Source organism: Hyperolius riggenbachi, chromosome 3 (assembly GCF_040937935.1).
Source record: "Hyperolius riggenbachi isolate aHypRig1 chromosome 3, aHypRig1.pri, whole genome shotgun sequence".
Taxonomy (NCBI): Eukaryota; Metazoa; Chordata; class Amphibia; order Anura; family Hyperoliidae; genus Hyperolius; species Hyperolius riggenbachi.
Genome location: NC_090648.1, coordinates 149,255,742 through 149,278,834, shown reverse-complemented (window position 1 = coordinate 149,278,834; position 23,093 = coordinate 149,255,742). Strand labels below are relative to the sequence as shown.

Here is a 23,093-nt window from a genome sequence, read left to right as displayed (position 1 = left end):
ATGCTCGTTTCATACGCATATAAATTGCTGCTTGCTTGAGCACTCTCTGCTGACTATAGCCGATTAGTTTGAAGGAAGAAGTGGAGTTATGTGGACTGCAAGTGGAACGCATCAGCTATGGGCCACATAGGTAAATTAACCCCCCTCTGCCGCGGGCAGTGCTAATTTAAATTTGTATTACGAGTGCCCACAGTAATACATTGCACAACTTGCTGTGATGGACTTTAGTTTCCACAGTGAATTACACTGACTGTAATACACATTTGCAATTGGTGAGTTAATTGATCAACAGTGCCAAATGAGTTTCCTTTCTTCAAGTTGCTGATGAGCTAGTATCTGTTTGGTCCAGAACTTGTTCACCATTGCTGAGATGGCTGTTTTCTCACCTCTGCCTACTGTATAGGCTGGCAGCCTGAACCTTTACTGTCTGCCTGCTGACCCCTAAACTTACAAAGTACAGGATCACTGCAAAGTTGCTTTAAAATTGCTGAATTAGGCTTGTTTTACACTGCAAATTGCAATGTGACTTCCGATCCGATACCGATGTGATTTTCTCTGGATGCAAGGAGAAGAAACGCAGCATACAGGACTTTTTAGAATTGCAACAAAAAAAGCTAAGGGCCCGTTTCTACTTGTGAAGCACACATCTCCGAGACACGCGGCGTCACTTCCGGGTGTGTGGACACTAAGACGAATCCCATCAGCCGTGTCATGCATGGCTATGGGATTCGCAGCTTTCCGCACCATTTCAGATGAAATTGTTGGCCGAATCGCTAGCGCAAGCGAGATTTGCCTGCGGGGAAACTGCGGATTCGGTGGAAACGGGCCCTAAGTGATTACGATTTGCGATTGCAAGTGGGTCCCCAGTATCTAGTTGATAGGTGGTCAATGCACTGTTATCAACTTCCTATGCAAAAGAGTCCCATAGTGCTGGTTGCTCATAGCAACCAATTATCCTTTAATTTAGATACAATAAAGCAATCTGGAAGCAGGGCAAACACTTCCTGGGAACCAACAGTCATTCTCATTACACTCTGGCTGAAGAAGGCCTATGCAGAGTTGAGTCTGGCCCAAGCAAACAGAACTGATAGGACAGCCAGCTGTGTGAATGCTAAATGCATTTAGCTAACATTTCAAGGACACAACACGTGTAATAATTAAATGTGCTCGTTCAGCCATGTCCAGTCTAATGAAACTTCTTCACGGAATCTCTTCCTTCCACGCAGAGACTTCTCTGTCCTGGGAGAGAAGAGCTGAGATTCCCTCCGCACTCAGTACAGCCAGCAGCTCGCACACACCTTGCTGAACAGCTGATAATAACATTGAACATGGGCAGTTCTGCTAGCCCCGCCTCTCTTCGCTTCCAACTGGCTATAGAGCAAAATCATTCACGCCCTCCTCAGTTCCCGTCCCTTCTCTCCTGTCACTCCAGTGGCCAATCGCCTCAGGCTACAGGGTGGATGACGTCATCGGTTGCTAAGAGGAATCCAGCGTGCGAGCTGTCAAGCTAGCGGCCTCTTCTTTGGACGTCTGTCCCCTAACAGTGGAAAAGTACCTTTACCGTGCCTGCAGCCTGGCCCCGTTGTTGGCAAGCCTGCGCCAACTCCCTGCGCTCTGGCAGCCGAAACTGTCTTCCAAATTCAGCGGGATCTTGGCTCGGGAAACTGAGGCTGACGTCACCAACCGGGCCTTTGGCGCGGAGTGATCCGCCCTCCTCAGCCCCCCGAGTTCCAGGAGGTGAAGCGGCTGTGGCGGAGCGTCACAAAGCGAACGATTCACCTACATACATTGTGGGGGCTGAAGATTGAAGAAAAGGAGTCCGCTGGGTCCTGGTGGGAGAAACGTGAGTCTCAGGTGAGGGGGAGTGAGGGGAGGAGGGAGGAGGGGTGTGGGGATCCAGCAGGAGGGAGGGATACATTGTATCACACACACAAGGCACACTGACAGTGTACCCAGAAGAGCACATTGGGTGAGTATACAAAGCATTAAACAGGGGGTCTTTATGAGGGGGAGGGGCTTTCTGCATGTGCTGTCATTGTTTTTATTCGGTGTTGGTGATCCCAGACAGGATGTGGGAATAACGTTTCCTTGACAAGTCCTGCTTACCCTCTAGACAAGCTCTATAGACTGCTATATACGGCTGACTGTCATTTCCTGTATCTTTGGGGGTCAGTCATGTGCCCATCCACCCAGCACTTTATTGAGTGCCCCCCACCCAACCATATATCCTGCCTGCTGTGACCTCCCTGGGATTGTATTTGTTTTATTAGGTTTTAGTGTGCACACCCCCTGTCACTGAGGACAGAATTACTCCTCAACAATAAATATTCAGGAGTAATGTCATGAATTCTACTCCAGAGGTTGCACTAGGACCCGCCACTTAACTGTGAGGAACACAATACTTTTCTTAAAATGTGTTCTTATGTCATACTCATCAGCCCAAGGGGACAATTCCAGGTTGCACATGTACGTCCCTAATAATGTCCCAGCTTGTGAACGCTGATCACTTTCACAATATCCTTGAGGGCTTCAAATTCCATGATTTTGAACACCTCACACAGCATTTCTGTTATGTATTGATCTCACCCACTTAACGGAAATAGGTGTTTTGATATCTAGTTTATTTACCATGCCATGATGGAATTGTAGTTCGTTTTGGTGTTGTGAAATACAAGCTAAGGCCACTGGAAATCCTTTTTATATGTTGCTATGTTGTTGTTTAACTCATGAAATTTCTAAGCTTGATTTAAAGAATCAAATAGCTTGACACTGGTCTACTTACTTCCCTATCCTCTTTCCTTGACATGTATTTCCATAGCATTAAAAGAAAATGTGTCTGCATATATCAAGTTGTAAATAAAATTGATTGTATGTTTTGTTTTTTTTAATAGTACTGATAAGATTTTTCTGATTTCTTGTTTAAATGTATACTAATAGTTTATTTAGCAATGAGGAAGAACTGTTGTACTATTTCTTGATTTATTTTATCTGCAACTTTGTTACAAGGTACACTGAATGTAAATTATTCACCTGACATCATTCCATGTCGTTTTATTGTAGTGATTTGTAACAGTATGATCTGTTTACTTTGTGTCATTTCCTCATACTGCTACTGTTGGGCTTTTACATTAGATTTTGTATTTATAATTTGGTGACTGGAAGAGTTAATACAACCTTCCACTTGCTATTGCAGCATCTGTCTGCACTCTTGTGTTCAGTCTCATTAATAATGTGACCTCCAAACAAACTCTTTAATTGGGTGAAGGTGCTCCCAGAGCTATCGTTCTATAGTCAACTGGAGGTGTATCCAGATGTTCTGCTCTTGCTAGCTACTACAGGATTGTCTTTGGGGAGAATGGCGGGTAAACACAGTTGAAAAACAAATCTAATAGCTGGGTTTGGAACAAGATGGTTTCAGTTTGATTGTTGTGATGGCAAATCAGCTGCAGAAAGATGCATCAGCTTTGAAAATGATTCATTTATAGTTGTTAAAAGTGTTGCTAAGGTGGGAATTAAATGTCATAGACTTTTCTCTGCAGGATGATGTATATGTGTGTAAATTTCATTAGAACAGTATTTTTATTGTCTTATGTTAACTACACACATTTCTGTTTTTATAGTTTTAGAGACCTTTTCGATTTAATAAAGTGATTGCAATTCTTCAAACTCGAATTGACAAGTCAAGAATGACTGAGTAATTATGATGCCTTTGGACTTAATACCATAATTACATTATTGCATGGGATGGCCATACAATTTAGACCTAACTCAACTATATAAAATAAAACCTTCACATAACCATTTTATACTCTCTAGCGATCATTTAAAATACCGGTAAATAGCTCAGGAAGACTGCATTAACATTTATATGTGAGTGTAGAGGGGGGAACTTATGTGTTCATGCTGTGCAGTGTGTTATTCTGATCCACCTACACTTATGCCTTGATGTGACTGGTAAGAATCACACCACTCATTCCTAGGCCTGTTTAAAGAGACACTGAAGCGAAAAAAAAATGATGATATTATGATTTGTATGTGTAGTACAGCTAAGAAATAAAACATTAAGATCAGATACATCAGTCTAATTGTTTCCAGTACAGGAAGAGCTAAGAAACTCCAGTTGTTATCTCTGCAAAAAAGCCATTAATCTCTACAACTAAGTTAGTCATGGAGAGGGCTGTTATCTGACTTTTATTATCTCAACTGTAAGTGAACTGTTTTCTTTTTATCTGCTAGAGGAGAGGTCATTAGTTCACAGACTGCTCTGAAAGACTCATTTTGAAAGCTTAGTGTTGTGTAATCTGCACAGATTAGAGAATGATGCAATGTTAGAAAAAACACTATATACCTGAAAATAAAAATATGAGAATATTTTCTTTGCTGCTAATTTTCTAGTAATTATTCATAGTACACAACCAATTCATTATATCATATTTTTTTTTTCGCTTCAGTGTCTCTTTAAAGGGACACTTAAGGCTCTGTAAAGAATGAGTTTTACTCACCTGGGGCTTCCAGCAGCCCCCTGCAGCTGTATCGTGCCTACGCAGACTCCATCAGATGCTCCTGGCCCCGCACGGCAGCCACTTCCGGTTTCAGCGACAGGAGCCGACAGGCCGGGAACGTGAGTGATTATTCGCGTTCCCGCCCACAATAGCGCCCTCTATGCTGCTATATGCTATATGCCATATGCTAGGATCAAACATACAATTGGTGTTCCTTTAAGGTCTCTTCCACACTTGCACACTGCGTTGGACCGCATTACTCTTCCCTACGATATCCCTGCAGCAAGGGCCATTCAAGTCTATGGAGATTTTCACACTTCACGCAACACGGTGCACCAGAAGTATCCAAATTGTTGCAATGCCAATGCAAAGGCTGCAGCACATTACTGCATGATCTGTGCCTACCACATGGATTGTGCAGTAATGCAAGTCAATGGTCGACACAGTAAATTAGCACAATGGTAGAGCGATGTGGTGCAGCAGACCGATGGGAATCCCAGTGATGTACGGCACTAGCCCTGGGGGCCGGTTTAAGGCGCTATGCGTATGACCCTGTCACTGCACTATGGCCCAGGGCCAGGCTGATTTCTGCAGTGCTTGCACCACAATTAATAGGTTTGCAACTGGCCTAAAAGTTTTCAGAGAAATGGTTGGGAACTAGACCCTATCTCAGCATCCCATGGCCAGTCATGCATGTGGACACACACTCACACACACTCACACACACTTATATTGATGTTGCCAGGTTGACAGGCCTAACACAGCACAATGTGGAGCTGACTGTTATGCTGCCAGATTCGCACACAATTCTGGGTTCTTAACTTAAAAAAAGAATCAATACTATATCAGTCTTTTCTATTTATAGCAGTGTTGGGAAGCTCTCACCTCAAGTTATGTGTTTGCTTTCCTGAGTTCCGCTCTGCATTCCTCCATGGAATAATTTATAAGCCAAAGATATAAACAAGCCTGTTGACAGAATTTCTGGTTCTCTTTTTGGAATCAAGCTTTCTTATCTATGTTTCATTATTTTGACACTAGATAAAAGTGAGTGGACAGAGCTGCTAGCGTTTGGGAACTTTGCTTTCAAGAGTGTAATTGGTTACTGTGAATGACTGAGGATGTGGGGCTGGAAGGACAGGCTCCACTAATCTCAGGCTGGTAAATCATCCTAAATGGCAGGGAAGCAATCAGTACTTAGGCCCAGTGGAGTTAATTGTTGTGTTAACAGCTACCCAGAGTGCTTCAAGAATAGAGATCAGCTCTGAGCATAATAACTACTTTATTGTAAATGTGCTGGTAAATAGTTAATTCTGTTCTTACTATCCTGCTTTAAAGGAAAGGAAGGAATAAGGGAAAAAAATAAATGCCCAATTTGGGTACTTGCCCTTGTCCCGCTCTTCCTCGCCATTTTACTGCTGGTCCAGACAAAAAACACCAACAAACTCTTGTCGACAGGTTGTGCATGCGCAGTAACACTGGAGAAGAAGCCAAGCCTGATCATGTCAGTGCTACTGCGCACGCATGAGCCACCTGCGCAGCAGCCAGTACCCGATCAGTCTTGGATTTTCCCACCAAAGCAGGTCTGTGCTACTGTGCAGGCACAGGGTAGCTGCGCTTCATGGAAGCCAGCACTAGATCAGCCTGATGGAGGAGGACAGAGGATCCAGAGGCTTCCCCTCCTGAGCGGGATCATATGTAATTACATCATATGCAAACCTCTTTGCTTTAAATCCAGTCTGAAGCGAAAAATAAAAACAAAAACAGATACTTAAAGAGAGGGGATGCTCTGGGCCCTTTAGAGCCTTCCCATTCCTCTCCTCATCCCCTCGTAGGCTCCTCCGTTTAAATCTCCCACCGTGGGAGGCGTCGGCAGTCTTTGGGAGCTGGAGTGCTCCTGAAGACGGGCGGCTCTGTACTGCGCGAGTGCGCAAGAAAGGGGGCTTGTACGTGCGCAATATGGAACGGCCCATCTTTGGGAGCCTGAAGACTTCCAAAGACCACACGCAGCAAAAGAGAGGAGTCTACGACTGATGGGTCAGGAACTGCTAACAGGGAGCCAGCGAGGAACGAGGGGACCAGGAGAGGAATGGGAAGGCTCTATAGGACCCAGAGTCCCAATCCCCCCTTCAGACTTGCGTTAACTACTTCAGACCAAAGCCTTTGAAACATCTGTGTACACGTACTATTTTTCAGGCTTTTCACCTTGGCTTTTGTAGTCAACCTTGCCAAGCTAAGTATTTCTGTTTTTGGGGCATCTGGGGACAGATGGGGTTTTCTTTTGATAATATACATTAATGCCCCACTTGAGGCAGTTTTTTATATGCACGTTCTAGAACATTATTTGTCACTGTGATTAATTATGCGTGAAACATTTTGTAAATAAATAACACTACTTCCCATGTTCATTGTTCCTCAGTGACTGACAGCGGACTTCTCACACCCAATCTGCCTGAAACACTCCCCTTTTAGTCATAATGCATGAAGGCGGTACAGTGTGATTGCTCTGTTAGCTGAAGTCATGCACCCCTACTGAGTGACAACCTATCATGGTTCCATACTGACTCAGAGAGTGGGAGTAAACGGGCAGCTAGAAATTGCTGATTAGGAGATTAAGAAATATTGCAGTAGATATTTATCTATGTAGTGCTGGCGTTTTCCACTGTGCTTTCCAGCCATGTCCTGTATGGTACATAGATAAGCATGTCACTACCTGTCCCTCAAAGGAGCTCACAATCTATTCCTTACCGTAGTCTTACTTACTTAGTATACTAAGTTCCGTACCTTAGTCTTTAACCACTTAAGGACCAGGGCTGCTTTCCCAGATCTGTGCAGCGTGGGCTCTCCAGCCCGCAGCACAGATCAAGATTGAGGCAGGGCGATCAGGCTTCCCCCCCCCCCCTTTTTCCCCACTAGGGGGATGTCCTGCTGGGGGGTCTGATCGTCGCCGCTCTGTGTGGCCGGGGGGGGGGGCGCTCCTCAAAGCCCCCCTCCGCAGCGATTCCCAGCTTCCCTGTCCTTCCCTCCCTCCCCTCCTTCCTATGGGCGGCACAGGACGGCGATCCGTCCTGCGCCGCCTCTGATAGGCTTCAGCCTATCAGATGCCGGCGATCCCCGGCCAATCAGAGGCCGGGGATCACCGAACTCTTTTACGGCCCGTATGATGTAAACACAGGGGATTTCTTCTCCACGTGTTTGCATTTAGCCTGCGAGCCGCGATCGGAGGCTCGCAGACTGTTCACGGAGACACCCTCCGTGAACTGACATGGAACCGGCCATTTCCATGGAAACACCACTTCGACCTGCCGACGCCTATCGGCGTTAGGCGGTCGTTAAGTGGTTAAAGTACACCGCAAATGAAAGGGATATGGAGGCTGTATTTTCTTTTAACTAATGCAGATGTCCAGGCTGTCCTGGTCTGCTGAGCCTCTGATTCCTGTTAGCCATAGACCCTGAACAAGCATGCAGATCAGGTGTTCTCACTGAAGTACTGGGTGACTACAGGCTGTAGCAACAGAAGAAGGTGACGTTTCAGCGTACTACAGATTACAATTTTTAAGGTTCCACTGTGGATTGGAATTTACCTCTGGCAGCTAGTTGTATCGGTGTGGAGCGCTCGATAACTTTTGCAACACTGACTGAAGTCTGTCTACATTAGCTGCATGCTTGATTCAAGTGTGCAGCTAAAGCGATTAACAGGAATAGATAGATAGATAGATAGATAGATAGATAGATAGATAGATAGATAGATAGATAGATTATGCATCCACCATACCCCTCTCAGTTCAGGTGTCTTTTAAGGCCAGATTGTGGAGAGCGAATTAACTTTACAGTATGTTTTTGGGATGTGTGAGAAGAACGGACTATGAAAGGGAAAATAGCACATACTCAGGGAGACCATACAGACTCCATACAGATGGTGTCCTGGCTGAGATTCTATAGTTCTGTATTCTGGAGGAGCTAGCCACTATGCCAACTTGCTGTTTTCATTCACCATTTGCTACTTTGCAAAATATGAAGGAACAAAATGGACAAGAAAAGGTTGTTTTCAATTATTATTTTTTTTTTTTTTTAATCATTTATCTAGAGTACTGTGGAACCAAATAAGAGCTTTGAAGGTTTTCTTTGCTTTAGAATAAAGGTACAGTCTTTAGGCTTCCTCAGCATTAGACAGCCTAAATGCCATGTTAAACAGTCTAAATATATAAACTGATGGGGATAGAAGTCCTAGGAAAAATGTTACTATAGGGAAGGAATTTGTATTGATTTATGTGTAACTTAACACTGAAACCTTGTATCTGCTGCTGATCTTTCCATTCACAAAAAGAGAGGAAGCTTGAGGTGAGCAGAAGATGCTATGCAAATATGATGCCACCAGGTAACATAAGCTCTGGTCTTCTGTGATTAGAGCATTTTGTTGGCAGGGCTGGAGTTACCGCCGGCACTTTCATTTTGGAAGACACTTATCCCCAAAAGACTGGTAAAAATTATTTTTAGCATATATTTTTACTTTCTTATTTTTGGTCTGGTAATGAGCTTTTACAAAATTGTAAGTGATCTGAAAAAATTGTTCTCTATGACCCCATTCCCCTAGAATCTCCCTTCTCAAAGGTTCAACCTGAATGTTACAATCTCCCTCCTAATTTCTCCAAACAGTAGTACATAGTAATGGTTTCCAAGTATTTACTATTGGTTTTAATTCGCTAAAATGCTAACTTGGTGGTATGTGTACTTAGAATTATAATTTTCTAACACTCTAAATTTGTTATACTTCATTAGCTACATCAAGCCTATGTACCCCCTGGACCCATCAGCAGTATCCCCGGGATATACGTACCCCAGATTGAAAGACTAGGATTTCGAGTACCCAGACAAATCCTGCTTACTTGCCTTGATGACAAGCAAGCAGGATATTGATAGGTAAATTGCATACCTGCTTAATAATGTTGATTGCTCTGCCGTGGCTCCTCTCCACATCTACCAGAGTGTTGGTGTCATGAAAGTGGCCATCCTGTAGCGCTGCACTAGCTCTGCACCCTTTCCCCATAAGCAGGGGCGTAACAATAGACCCTGCAAGGGATGCAGCCGCAGGGGGGCCCAGAAGCCTCAGGGGGCCCTGTGGGGGGAGAAGTTTATTTTCTCTGTCATAAGAGACTGACAACGAAGGGAGAGAAAAAGCTTTCTGCTCTCTGCACAATTGTTCTAATGACTGTATCTGCTCAGCCACTGATAAGGAATCATACAAAGTTTTGCAGACTAGGATTTGTAGACAGTGCCTATTCAGTGTTCAGCAGGTTCTTGTGTACAGCCTCTCCACCCCCTTCCCAAGTGCTGTGTACTGTAGTGATGCTTGAGGAGAAGGGGGGCCAATCCAACGTTTTGCAGGGGGACCCAGTGACTTCTAGTTACGCCCCTGCCCATAAGATGGCGCACTCAGCCTGTTGCTTCCAGTACCTCCCTTCCCCCAACTTGACACTGCTCTTTGGTAACGGTCCCTAGCCATAGCAGTGTGTGAGCACACGGTGCGTGTGCCACATGATATTTGTGGTCCTTATTTTTCATTATGGCATATATTGTGTTTACTGTTGCTAGAAGAGGTACTATACAATGTTTAAGCTTACATTCTCTAAGCCGCCTATTGCACCAGTTCAAATACAGTTTGAACTAGGAAAGTGATGTCACAAGGAACGGACACCCACACATAAGTAGAAGACTGATGCTAATGAACAGGAAGCATGTGACTTGTAACTATGATTTTTAGTTGGAAAGTGTATTAGCCAAAGACTTCATATTGTAATGGCTATAGCAAATCTACTGTGCCATGGTTTCTATATTTTTGATCTTGGATTACCACTCTAAATCTTGAGTGTAATGTGTTTGCAATCTTTGTTTAGACAGAGATCAGAAAAGTTCCTGGGTTACATGGCATGGCCTGCCTGGAGGGAATGTTAAAGCAAACCTGTGCCCTACATGATGAAGTGTCTGCTTAAGGTTAGACTGTATTGTACACATTTACACCATGCTCTCCATAGTGCCCATTTGGAAAAACAAGGCTGTAGAAAGATGTCAGGACTCTTCATTATTGAGTACAGGAGGATTATAGCCATGATGCCCTCTGGCTGCCTGCATGACCAATCACCAGCTCTGTATTGGAGCATAGACTGGCTTATAGCCATGTAGGTAGAAAGGCAGAGTGGTGCTCCAGGGGGCTCCACACAACGGTCCAGCCACCTGCCTTGAAACTAGCCTCTTAGTCAGGGAGCAGGACTTTTGAGTATGGGGGGAGTGCCCTTTCCACCGAAGTAGCCAGCATCTGTGACAGTGCAGAGCTGGTGTAGTGTCATGTGCATGGCTGGGTTTGCTTTGTGGGTATAATTGCTTTTGACTGTTGCGTGACTTTAAAAGACAACTGACCTAAGCCCGACCTGTGGAAATAAACATATTACTGTGTTACTTACCACATGCTGATTCACTTCAACTTCCTGTTCCACTGCAGCAACTGATAAAAAATACATCTCATTTTTAAAATGGAGTAGACCCCAGAAGACTTCCGGGTCAGAGCTCCCTTTCACACACAATGTACGCCTCTGTTAATTCTGTACAGGCGAGAGGATCCACTGGGTAGCCGCGGCGCCTCAGACCAATGAGGGGACAATCAGGGACACTAAGCATGGGAACCAACCACAGAGAGTGGAAAGGAGGCAGACATGGTGCGTGTAAGAGGCTGGCAATGAGTGGGATTGAGAGGACTGCCTCTTCCTGTTTCTTAGTTTGACTTTTGGTGAACGTTAAACTTTTCTGGGGGCTATAATGGAGACCAGGGGGAACAAAATGTAGGTAACTAAGTGCACAGAGGTATGGACCCTTCTCACAAAAATACCTATGTGCTTTAAGGACTACTGTAGGGAAAAAAAAAAAAAAAAAAAGAGTTGACCTTACCTGGGGTTTCTAATGGTCTTCCGCAGACATCCTGTGCCCATGCAGCCACTCACCGATGCTCCAGTCCCCACCTCCGGTTCAGTTCTGGAATTTCCGGCTTTAAAGTCAGAAAACCACTGCACTGGCGCGGCTCCTCCCTTTGTTCCACTGACGGCACCAAAAGTGTATTGCGCAGCCCCAATCTGGTCTGCACCTGCACAGTACGCTTTTGGTGATGTAAGCAAGGACACAGCCGCGCAGGCACAGTGGTTTTCTGACTTTAAAGTTGGAAATTCCAGAAGTGAACTGGAGGTGGGGACCAGAGCATCGGTGAGTGGCTGCGCAGGCACAGGACGTCGGCAGGACACCATTAGAAGCCCCAGGTAATTCCCCCCCCCCTCCCCCTACCCCTCTACAGTAGTCCTTTCATTTTATCGAGTTTGATGCGGATCAGCTGTCTTCTATAGGAAAGATGGTATGGCTGTATGCTATTAGAGATGCAGGGCCATATGCAATTCATGTTTTTTCTCCTACGAGATATTTTTTTTTTATCTTTGATTTAAAATAACTTTTAGCACTTTATAAAAAGTATAAAAAAAATCAGTAAAAACGTACTATGAAAATTATTTTGAGTTTTTGTTTGCTTGCTGATGGTTTAAAAAAAGCATTTTACTGACAAGTTTTAAAATACCACCCATCATGCCGGGTAGCATGAAAAAATAGCCGGGTGGGGTGGCATAGAGCAATGTTCCCCATGCAGCGTTCCCTGGCCGTCTAGTGCCCCTCTCACCTATACAGCATTCCCTGCAGTCTAGTGGTTCCCTTCCTCTCACCTATACAGCCTTCCCAGTCTGCCGCACACCAGGAAACGCTTAACTGATGCTCACTCTGCAGCCGGTGCTTGCTTGAATTAGCCAATCGACGCGTCCGGCTGAATCTGCTAGTGAGGTGCTTATAATTCTTACTTGCAGGCAAATTGCATGCTAATTAAAATTGGGCCAATCAAATGTACCTTCTGTCAGTTTTGATTTACAAGCGGTGTACAGTTTGCATTAAATTAGGATGTAAGCTGCAATTACTAGCATCTCATTTAACCTATCTACATGCCCCAGGCAGTCCCCGGGTCACAAACAAGATAGTTACCGTAGGATTGTTCTTAAATTGAATTTGTTGAATTTGTATGCAAGCTGGAAAAGGTGCATTTACCTATTACTGTACTTTCCTCTGTGTTTCCAGTCCCCCCTTTGTGCCATCTCTAAGCCTGCTGTGTTCCCCTTTGTGCTTCCTATGCCCCTTTCAGGGCCAAACCCAGGATTTTAAAGGGGGGGGGGGGGGATTCCTGAAAAGGCCACCCTCAACTACGCACAATACAGTATAATAATACGGCAGGACATCATGCTGTGTACACATAATGCAATTTCCCGTCCTACCGACAACGGGATCGATCAAGAGCAGTTTGGATACAGATAATGAGGACAACCGACATTGCTAATGAAGGGGAAAGTGATGCATTCACACAGCAGGGCACAGGGCTGTGCTCATACCTGACTCTAAGTTCCCCAGAGCTGCTCCATGCTCTGTACACTTGCTGCTGCTCCATGCTCTGTACACTTGCTGCTGCTCCATGCTCTGTACACACACTACTGCTCCATGCTTTGTACACACACTGCTGCTACAGCCATAATCAACTGTAGCAGGGAAAGGGAGCTGTGCTGTGAGCTGCAGGATGCCTGCAGATATTCTGGTGTCTCAACTTGTGCCTGTCTCCAGAAACTGCACTGGCCCTTATCTGAGGGGGGATTCTGGGTAGCTGTAATTGCCCCCCCCCCCCTTGGGTTTGCCTATGACTTTTGTGCCTCCTCTGTATGCTGTCCAGCCGGTCCCTCTTAAGGTGGCCATACATTGCACATTTTTTTTCATCCAATCTTACCAATTAAATGTAGTATAAGGGAACTGCCTAAATTATCCTTTCAGTATATTCACTTAATGTACCCTTATACTACATAGAAATGGTAAGATTGTATGAAAAAATTGTACCATGTATGGCCACCATTAGTAAGTACAAGTCATTTGTAGCTTGGTGACTCCTTGCTTACAGCCTTGCTAGTGACACAGTGTTGGGTTTGACCCAGTGACACTTTAAGGTTTCTCAGTTCAATATAAAAGGCGGCCTCTGTTTATATCATCTATATGACTTTCCCATTGATTTTACTATATCATTAATCATTTTACAACTTTCAGCAAGGTTCAAAAGACCATTGGATCATACGAGAGCTATATAGGTAGTTCAGCTTCCTTATGTAAAATAAACAGACATAATAGTAATGAATATATATATAATTGCAAACTTGCATTGACAATAAAATATTGCCAGAACAATTACACATTTTCCTGAGAAGGATAAGGTGTATCTGTTGGAATAAATTATTAGATTGTAATGTGTCGGCACCTTAAAGGAGAAAATACATATTACAATACATATATATGTTACGGCCAGAACCCGAAGTGTGGCCACTTCAGGTTCTGGCCAGCCACTTCGGGTTCTGGCCGGCCAATTAGCAAAGTGGCCGCAGCGCAGCGGCCAATGTTAGAAATGGAATGTTTACACTTATTTTACGGCCGTCTCGCTGCGGCCAAATGTATTAAAAGTTGCTTAAATTTAATTAAATATAGCCGGCGGCAATGTGATAGATGAAGCCGCCGGCTTTCGCACTGCCTCCCCCCGATTCTCCCCCCCCGCCTCTCTCCTTGTCCCCGCCTTCCATACAATACGGAGCCGCCGGGAGAGTCGTTCGTCGCGGCAGGGGAAGCAGAGCGGGGAGGCTGCAGACATTGCTTCTGCCAGCACCCGCTCTGCAGGAACGGCAGGATTCCCCTGCCGGACGAACGACTCTTGGGGACACACGTGTCCCCGCCCGGCTGCTCCGTATGTCGTATAGGAGGCAGGAAGAGGAGAGAGGCGGGGGGGGGGGGGAGGAGGAGGAGGCAGTGCGAAAGCCGGCAGCTTCATCTATCACATTGCCGCCGGCTATATTTAATTAAATTAAGCAACTTTTAATACATTTGGCCGCAGCGAGACGGCTGTAAAATAAGTGTAAACATTCCATTTCTAACATTGGCCGCTGCGCTGCGGCCACTTCGCACATTAGTCGGCCAGAACTAGAAGTGGCCACACTGCGGGTTCTGGCCGTAACATATACAACAAGTCCATTTCTCCCAGAGTAAAATGGATCATACATTACATTTCTCTTATGTTGCTGTCACACTTACGATAGGTTGTACAAATCTACTAGATCTGACAGATTTTGGACTAATCCATCACCTCATTGGGTGTGGTGGGATTCTCAGCATTTACTTTTTGCTTTACAAAAGCACTCCCTATAAATGGTCTATACAGAGATGCTGGCCAGCCTCTATACTCCTTCACATGCTATTTTAGCAGTTGGACTAGGCATCTGCTATTCAGTTAGTGCTTTTAAAAATTAAGAAAACCCTATAGGGAAGATGAACTAGTCCAAAACCTTACAGACCGGTCAATTTCTTTACTATGTACTGTAAATGACAGTGAAATAGAAAAAGTGTACTGTAATAGTGCATTTTACTCTGGAACAAATGTACATTTTATACATACCCATAACCATGCATTTTTGAATTTTACAATTTTTCGTGATAGTGGGATTAATAAATACACTACACACATAACTTTATACATTAATCAACAGAACTCTATTACATGTGCTTTCTGGTCTCTGTCAAACCATATTCTGTGTTTCCATTCCTCCTCATCGGTATGCCTGACAAAAGGAAAATATGTTCAGTGAAAAGTTTGGAGTACCTAATTTTTTTTATATATTCTTGTTGCTTCTAGGTCAGCAAATTCCACTCCACACCTGGTATTACAGCACAGCTGGCTGTTCTTTCTACACAAAGTGTAGGTAAAACGGCCTGAAATATATCTTCTGTTCTATGACACTGATGTAAGAGAGTGGAGGAAATGCAGATCTGAAGCGGTATCTGTAGAAAGTGGCTAATAGTATAGTTTTGAAAGCCACAAATGTCTGTCTGCTGTTGCAAACAGTTACTTTCTTCCTCTCCTTCCAGCATCCATTGGTTACACAAAACCTTTTTCTGGACCAGGATTCTGTACCATCAAAAATGATGTGTACATCTTCCTTGGTCAATTTATTAATGGCACATTTTTTTCTGACCAGAGTGGATATGTAGAGCCTAGGTTCTCAGCATGCCATATGTGTACTATTTGGGGTAGTTTTGTTGGGTCCTAATGTGACTTGAACAGGTCTCAGGCAATTTCGATCTACATAATGAAAAAACACACGTATGCTTATCCGCCAAAAAAGTATTTCAGCATGCAGGAATGGTTTGAAAACACTTTATATAATCTGCCAAACAAGAAAGTGTGTGTGTGTGTGTGTGTGTGTGTGTGTGTGTGTGTGTGTGTGTGTGTGTAGCGCAGCTGTGTGTGTACACTACAGGGCTAATCAGATTCGTAAGGCTAAGAAGTGATTACCTGAGAGCTTGATTATCCCCCTCCCTCTGCTATAGCCTATAGCTGCACTCTTAGGACTTGGTACTGTCACTGTCTGCATATCGCTCCCAAGTCCCAGAGCTTCTACAACAGCCGATCAGAGCCGCTCTGTGAATGGAGCTCTCCGACTGGCTGCCAAAACCATGTGATCAGATCTGCATGTGAAAAGGCTGTACGATACAGTCTTTTCATACTGCAGTTGTCCCTTTCTGTCAGGGTGTAAGCAGTAAAGGATTGCATTTAACCACTTGTACCCACATGGCAGTGTATCTGTTTACCCTGGTGGCAACAAGTAGTACATTGGCAAAATCATGTATTTTTTTGCCAGCTTTGTTTTACTTCAATCCTTAGATCAGCCTCCCATTCTACTAACCATCTCCAGTTAGCCACACTTCCATTTCTTCACCCTATTGCATACAATGTTGTCAGCTTTTCTGCCCTGGTGAATCTTCTAGATGTGCTTTATAGGTATTGTCTACAACACTTTACTAACCTAAAGTGAAACTATATAGTCAGAATCCCCCCTCTGCTTTAATCAATTAGCCACACCATAAAGCCCAATATACACTATACGATTCTTTGTGCGATTCCATTACGATTCTATTTACGATCCGATTAAATCCAACATGTCCGATCGGGATTCGATTCGATTCAGTACGATTTGCCATTGCAAAACAATGGCAAATCGAATTGAATCAAATCGAATCCCGATCGGCCATGTCGGACTTAATCAGATCGTAAATAGAATCGTAATCGAATTGCAAAAAGAATCGTATCGTGTAGATTGGGCTTAAGAGCTTCTAGTAACAAACTGTTTTTTGTAATTAAATAATAATGCCTGAGGGCCCTTTTCCACTAGCAATCGCAATCACAAATCACAAACGCCAGTGATTGCGATTGCGATTTTTCATTAATTTTGTTATGCGATTGCGATTTGCATTTGCATTGCATCATCATTGTAAAAATCGCTCCAGCAAGCGATTGCGATTTGCGATTAGCGATTTCCAAATCAAATCACTGTAGTGGAAAATACTTCTCATGATTTCTATGATAAAGTAACAACCCTAGCGATTTAAAAATCACTAGCGATTTGCGATTTTGCGATTCAGCAATCACAATCGCTCTAGTGGAAAAGGGCCCTGAAATGGTTAAAGTGTACCCGAGGCGACATGTGACATGATGAGATGTACTTGTGTATGTATAGTACTAAACATATTAATAGCCAGGGCGTTTTACTTTTTTTATATTGCTGCCTGAAAGAGGGATTTTTTAAGGATGGAAGTGGCAGCTTTTGTCTTGTCAGTAGCTTGTCAGGAATATAGTAAACATCACTGATAAGCAAATTACAGCTATAAAAGTTTCCTCGTAGAATACATTTTTCTACATATTTCTGAACGCAGAGGGAGAGAGAAAGGGTCAATATAGATCATGTATTTTTATTTAGGGGCACTTAATAGACTACAACTGAGCAGAGACAACAAAACATTCAATCTACTTTCCAAATTTTCAAATATAAAATAATATCCTGGGATGTCTAAAGAAGTCATTTTTAGGAGTAGGAGGATAAATATAATTGTTTATCTCATCAGTTTATTTTCACCTCGGGTTCACTTTAACAGACATAACTTCACTTTTCTCAGGAAGCTTGTTCTTTGCTTTGTGTAACTGTGTTCCCAGGCTGTTCTGTCATTACTAATTGCTGTGTTTGCTTGAGGCAGGTTAAACTCTTGTCAAAATCGCATGGCTTTTCCTGCATGCAAATTCACATTCATTCACACTTAAAACCAGAAGCAGTGCAGTATAACTTTGCTCATTGTGTGCATTTTTTAAATAGACAGTCATTGAGCTGATTTGGGAAGACGCACGCATTGTAATGCACATAGTGATCAAAAGTTGCGTTTGAAAAAAACCGCTTACATTTTCCACACAGGTGGGTGTGAACCCTCCCCAAGGGCTTTGGCAGCACTTGTTGATCTCTGGCTATTGGCAAAGCACTTGCCAGTGGATCCCTATGGGAGTGGTCCTACTAGCTGCGTTGTGACCGTAGACTGTAATTCTGATTAAGTCAGGCAATCGACATATTACGACTGCAGGTCAGGAGCCCAGTATTACTTTGCTGTGCTCTTTATTTATGTATTTATTTTTTTAAACTGATAGTAGAGGCCCGACACTTTTAGTTCATCATTACATAGTGCTTGGTAGCAGGTTTATGTATGACAGAATAAAGTGGTGTTACAGATGTCATTTTCTTACAGGACAGATAAGAGGCAATTTTCACACCTTGGCTGCAGCTGTTATCTTCAGGACATCTTGTGAACCTTTGTGGTCTCTTCACATGTGCTTCATTTATTTCTCTACTTCCCCACAACTTGTACAGTTCAGTTTTTTTTAGTTTGGTGTACTTAACATTTGTTGATCACCTACTGTTGAATGCTATTCACTCAAAGCCCTAGCTACAATTCAATGCATCAAAAAGAACAGCAGACGGGGCACCAATCCTCTTTGCTCAGGGTATTAATTCAGCAACCATCACCAGCACAGATATAATAGAAAAAGCAGAGCTGAGGAGTCGGAGCAATTTTGGGTAATTGGAGTCTGTGGTTTCATAAACTGAGGAGTCGGATGATTTTTGTACCAAATCCACAGCCCTGGTAAGTTTTAGACTAAGGAGTCAGTCAGAACTATTTTGGGTACCTGAAGTTGCAGTTGGTGGTTTCATAAACTGAGGAGTCCGAGTTGGAGTCTGATAATTTTTGTACCGACTCCACAGCCCTGAGAAAAAGTACAAGGGTGGTGGCCTAACAGCCATTTTGCAGCACTTCCGCTTCCTCAGTGACCATACATCTAGCTCCAATTCAGTTTAAGGCCGAGTTCACAGTGCTCTATAGGCCTGTTCACAGTACTGCAGGGTAACTGATCTGCATTATTCTAACTCGCTGCATGCAGGTTTTGTATTAAAGTCTATGTCCATTCTCCATAGCATCTCACATTCATTATAACACATGCGTTATACAACTGAGCACTATGAACCTAGCATTAATGAGTGCATTTCACTGAAGTGAGAATACCGCATAAAATTCTACTACAATAACATTTTACCACTTACAAAACCTTTGCAGGAACTTGAAGTGATGCTCACTGCAGTGTCCACCCCTTTTTCATTCCTGCATTACCCCCCCCCCCCCCCACACACACACACACACACACACCACCACCTCCCCATAGTTAGAAACAGGCCACAGCAGATCCTGTGGTACACACAGTACATGTCATTGGGATATTCTGGTCCCTGTGGAATCCCCACCGCAATTGCGCCTCTCTACTGACTGTATTGCAGTTAACCTCCCTCTCCATAATGTGGATCTCATTACCAGGAATGCATAGGACTTGGGGGTGTGGGGTTGTTCTGAGTTTACGCTGGCAGTGGGGTTGAGATGAGGCGTGTGAGGAGGCTGCAGGCTGTTTACAGTGAGAAACTGTCTGCCTGTGACTCATTGAAGCATGAAAGTTTGCATGTTCATACTTCAAAACTTAAACTTTTATGCCACTTTGTTTTAAGTGAACCTTTTCTTTCGATATACATGCATTTTGTTTGAAATCCAGTTATAAAAACTGAAGCAAAATCATCAACTTACACGGAACCTCTGTGGTTATTACCATTAAAGAATAATTGTAGGAATTATTCTTTTTGCCTGTTATTTTTTGCCCAAAATACCTTATGAGGTTCATGGAAACTTGTGTTTTTAGATTGCCTTGAACATGACAGAGTAGTCAAAAAATAAAGTGAACAGGAACTATGCATGAAGGAAAGGAGGTTTAACCGCCTGTTTACACATGCTAGTTGGTTGTTCCCAAGGCAGCTGGTTGGGGCTGCCTATGTTGAGAATCTGCCATGTGTATGGTGGCCCCTGATTATTATTATTTATTGTATTTATAAAGCGCCAACATATTACGCAGCGCTGCACAATAGATGGGTTAACATACAGGTAGAACATACGGAAACTCACAACAAAACAAGATCATGCAAATGATTTGATAACAATACAGTGTCACAGGTCAAGATAGAGACTGTTCGAGTCTACAAGAAGGGTCGTTGTGAGTGAGATTGCATAATCAAGCTGGATACATTAGGGAGGAGGGCCCTGCCAGAGGCTTACAATCTAAAGCAGTGGTCCTCAAACTAAGGCCCGCGGGCCGAATGTGGCCCCCTAAGGCTTTCTTACCGGCCCCCCACACAGAAAATGTATTGCTTATAAATGCAGTCAGCTACATCTTTAAATATTGGTGGTCCACATATGGAATAGCAGTGCAGCACCCCCCATCCACATGGAAGCCAGAAAGCAGAAATTTTGCTGGTTTCCAATCAAATTCCACATCAGGTGACACTGCTGTCCAATTGGCTTGCAGATTGTCACCTGGGTATGCTTCACTGTCTGGTCCGCAAAGACTTCTACATCATTTTATGTTTACTCCGGCCCCCCAGCGGTCTGAAGTATGTTGACCCGGCCCTCAACCCAAAACGTTTGGGGACCCCTGATCTAAAGGGTGGGGTGGAGACAATAGGTGCGTCTTTTGAGAGGGGGTCTAACAGAACATATTATGATGCTGGTATAGGGGGGTATGCGAGCCTAAAGAGGTGGGTCTTGAGAGCTTGTTTGAAGGTATTAAAGGTGGGGGCGAGTCTGACGGCTGGTGGGAGAGAGTTCCAGAGAGTAGGGGCAGCCCTGGTGAAGTCCTGCAATCGTGCGTGTGACTGAGTTATGCAGTAAGTTTGTAATCTGAGCCTCCATAAATAGATTATCCTGGAGGAAGGAACAGGAAGGGTTACTGCTGTGAACATTTTTTAAAATATAAAATACATATTTACATATAAGATGTAAATTTTGTCCCAGAATAAAATGTACTATAAATTACTTTAGATGTGCACATGATATTTTTTTGCCATAGCGGTCCTCTAAGTAGTCATTAGATAAGGCACACACTTGACTTGAAGATGAAAGTTCTGTGGCGTGCAGGAAAACACTGATGAAGACAGCCTTATGATATCAGGAAGATTTCAGAGTCCTGCTTGATCCAGGGGCTCTCTAGTGAGGCGAGTATCAGATCCGGAAACACGAGTTGCGTTAGTGGGATAACAGTAGTGCCAGTCACAGAAGCTGGGTTTCGGGCTGCAGCAAGGTGGGTAGCTGTTCGGTTGAAGTTCAGCCTCTGAGTCAATCTTTGAAAATGTCTATTTGCACTTCATTCCATACCGGAAGAGTTAATGTTCTTCTGGTATCCAGTGGCTGCATTATTCACCATTTCTGCAACTTTCCAATCCTACCATCAGTCTGCTTTAAAAAAACTGACTAAGGGCTGGTGCACACCTAGAGCGCTTTTCAAAACGCTAGTGCTTTGAAAAGCGCTTGGCTGATGTATTTGAATTGGATGGAGGAAACACTGGTCCTGCTGCATTTCTGAGGTGACTCGGCCTCAATGTGAAGTATAGGAAAGTGGAAAAACACTACAAATTTCTAGAACAGAGCAATTTTTCAAGCGTTGTGTTTTGTTTTTACAAAAGCTATACATTTCCAGCTCTACTGTACTAAAAAAAAAAAAAAAAATTTGCTACACCAAAACTACAAAAACCGCTAGTCATAGCTAGAAAATCGCTAGGAGTGTGTCTAGAATCACTTAGAAAAGTCGCTCCTAAAAACGCTGAGCGTTTGCGATTACTCTAGCGCTTTTAGGTGAGCGCCAGCCCAGACTTGGGTTTCACTACTGATCAGCTGCATAGGTCTTTGAAAGTGGTATGATTCGCTCATCATGTGAACTCCACCAACAAAAGTATCACCCCTGGAGTCCTAAAGATCAGAAACTGTTTTGCGCTGTCAATTTTAATTGCTTCTTACATGCTTAGAAAGAATAATGACCTTTTCTTGCACTACTCTAGCAGAATGAGGGCGAGTGTACTTACAACTTTACTTAGGCATTTGACCTTTTGAGATGTACATTTTGCTGTTACTAAGCCAATCAAACGTCTATTTTCTATAACCACAATGTTTTTGATGATAGTTTAGATGTCCCAGCTACACTGCTTAATGATAAACTTGTACTCCATATGAAACAGGCATGCCATATGGTAAGATGGTGCGCCAGACTACCTTGCTGAATGTCACAATTAAGCCATATATGTTAGTACAGTACTTCCATCTCCAAGACAAGGAGAAATCTTGCCTACATAGCCCTCTTGCATCTAAAAATATAATCCTATTTTACCATCCTGTTATTGTAATAAATGTCTGTTAAAGTAAATGATCAGTCTGCCAGTGAAGCAATGTGTGTGGCAGTATATGACAGACATTCATGAAGGGAAGATGCTTGTATTGTTGGAGGTGATTTGGGTTTGTAGTAATACTGCTCGCATAATGCCTACAATTTGCATGTTTATGAAGTTCAAACCAATCTTGTAAAGACCATTTTAGTTTGTGAAGTCATAACAGACCCAGTGAATGAAATATAAAAGCCCATATTATATAGTAACATTCCATTGCTTTATTGAATACACATAATGATGGATAATATACGGCTGAATGTAAATGTTATTGGCCTAGTTAAAGAGACTCTGTAACGACAAAAAGATCCCCTGGGGGGTACTCACCTCGGGTGGGGGAAGCCTCAGGATCCTAATGAGGCTTCCCACGCCGTCCTCTGTCCCACGGAGGTCTCGCTGCAGCCCTCCGAACAGCCGGCGACTGTGCCGACTGTTCAATTCAATATTTACCTTTGCAGGCTCCAGCGGGGGCGCTGTGGCTGCTTTTGCTCCGAAGGAGGCGGAAATACCCGATCTCAGTCGGGTCCGCTGTACTGCGCAGGCGCCGGAGACTTGCGCCTGCGCAGTAGAGCGGACCCGACTGAGATCGGGTATTTCCGCCTCCTTCGGAGCGAAAGCAGCCAGAGCGCCTGCGCAGGAGCCTGCAAAGGTAAATATTACGTCACCGCTGTACGGAGGGCTACAGCGAGACCCCCGAGGGACGGCAGACGGCGTGGGAAGCCTCATTAGGATCCTGAGGCTTCCCCCATCCGAGGTGAGTACCCCCCAGGGGACGTTTTAACGTTACAGATTCTCTTTAACTAAAACCTATCCAATT

The 23,093-nt window shown here is 43.8% G+C and overlaps 1 protein-coding gene across 9 annotated transcripts in view; it reads left to right on the top strand.

Moving 5' to 3' along the window:
* Nucleotides 1-1,444: 1,444 nt before the first annotated feature.
* The window catches only part of MEF2A (myocyte enhancer factor 2A), a 235,027-nt gene continuing 213,378 nt past the window's right edge, over nt 1,445-23,093 (top strand). For 3 of the 9 annotated variants that reach the window (XM_068275125.1, XM_068275130.1, XM_068275127.1), the window contains exon 1: nt 1,446-1,854. The gene's annotated coding sequence lies outside the window, so the exon portion shown is untranslated. Of the gene's footprint in view, nt 1,855-1,922; nt 1,970-10,445; nt 10,491-23,093 lie in introns of those variants that run through there. The other 6 variants (XM_068275118.1, XM_068275128.1, XM_068275119.1 and 3 more) reach the window with 5 other exon arrangements.